The sequence below is a fragment of the Molothrus ater genome, assembly GCF_012460135.2.
Source record: "Molothrus ater isolate BHLD 08-10-18 breed brown headed cowbird chromosome Z unlocalized genomic scaffold, BPBGC_Mater_1.1 matZ_random_MA35, whole genome shotgun sequence".
Classification (NCBI taxonomy): domain Eukaryota; kingdom Metazoa; phylum Chordata; class Aves; order Passeriformes; family Icteridae; genus Molothrus; species Molothrus ater.
The window spans coordinates 399,704-401,637 of NW_023416471.2; positions in this window are offsets into that span (position 1 = coordinate 399,704).

Consider the following 1,934-nt stretch of genomic DNA (forward strand, 5'->3'; position numbering starts at 1 on the left):
AAAACATAGCTGACCTAAGGCTATTGCAGAGGACTAGTTATTAAATGTGTCAAGTCAAGCAGCAGCAATGGGGGAAAAAGCTACTTCCTTATGGGAACAGCAAGCATCATTCTTAGACCAGCAGAGAAAAGACAGGAGAGAAGTTAGTAAATCAGTAAGGGCTAGCCAATGGGAAAATTAAATTACTCCCATATTTTTCAGGAAATTAATGCTGAATTACAACATGTTGGACCCCAGTGTCATGGAACAATGAGGGCCAGATGCCTTTCAAGTGGTGGAGAGCCAGGAGCAGGTCATGGCAACAATATAGGCAGGGACAGTGGCTTGGCCCCATTTGCAGGTACCCTGCAGTTATTTGTGCCTGGGAATCTCTCTCCAAGGTCTCTAGTGGGAAGGGACAGCCTTCAGCTGCATTATAAATGCCTGCCATATGACCCTCTGCCCCAACAGTTAAACCTCCAGGAGGAAGGTTGCAATCAGGGCCATGACAATTGCTGTGAAACTCACAGTACAACAGTTGCAACCAGTCTGATGTCAATTGAATTAATAAGGTATCAACAAAAGAGGGATCAGAAGTTCTGCAGGTTCAGTATTTATTTTTACATTTCATAATTATCCGCTGATCTTTTTTTTGTTAATTATCACAGAGCTACCTTCTGCCTCCTACAGATGAGTCAGTGAATCCTCACCTGTGTCATGTCTTTAGAAAAAGACCAAGAAAGTCTTCAAAAAGTTTGAAAATCTCTTCATGGAAGTGCAGAAGAACTGTTTAGACTTCATGCTACATGAACTGAATGAGAAATCTTGTCTGGGCTACTGAAACATTCAAAATATCACTTTTGCATGCAAAGTTAAACAGTAATTGAGTTTTTGAGTATAAGTTTCCACATGTTCACTACCAGATGTCATCATCCTCTGTGATGTTACAGTAGGTTTTTTCAGAGCAATATCTGTTAAACATGTGAATTTTATAAGCAAAACACACATACAGAAGCAGAGCTTTAAATATTTTTTTATGTTCAAATTTTTCCTAGCAATTTCTCTTTTTCCATATTTCAAATCTTTATAAATAATATCACAATCGATTCACTCTTTTTATTACAAAATAGATATCTTGTGTGGTTAAAATGTGCAAACATATGCAAAATATATGCCATTTTTTGCTGTTAAATTATCTTTGCAACCCTGGAAATTTAAGAAGCAGTTGTACTTCATTTACTTTCATAGTGCTGGTTTATCTTGCAAATTTTGCCTGGAGTATAGCCTTTGACTAGCCTCTCTCCTCTAGTGGACTGAAATGTGTCTGTTAAACTTCAAACACAATAGCTCATTAATGAGGGTTGGAAGTCTAAATGAAGAGTAGCTGATGCAGTGAAACATATGTGAATTGTCAGACCTAAGTTAATGTCAGATGTTAAGAATCAATTCTTCAAATGTAAGATATTTCTACCCATTTCATGAACTTGAGCTATTTCAGATACAGGCAACTTGAAAGCTCTTTTGGCATGTAATTCCAAAGAGGCATGACTACCCAGCAAGGCAGAAAGCCCCCAATGGCAAAAAGACAAGTGTATTTTTTTAACTACCCATGGACTCACACAACAGCAATTTCAGCTCTATATTTTTTTAAATTTGTATTGGAGAATGTGAAGAGAAGATGAAGCTTACTGAAGCTTATGATTTCTTCTTCATTTCTCATGGGTTCCGACATATTGTCAAAGAAAACATTGAATTCAACTTATTTATTAAAAGAACCAACAGGTACTTCTCATCTTCTCATTTACATACATGCAGTTTAATAGCTTGTATCTTCCTGTAAGTAACTTTAGGTCACTTTATTATTATTGCACACATCTTCATTCCTTTTTTTAAAGCTATATTCTACATAAAGCTATACTCTCTTCTCTGATTTCTCTGCATTACTCTCCTGTGAA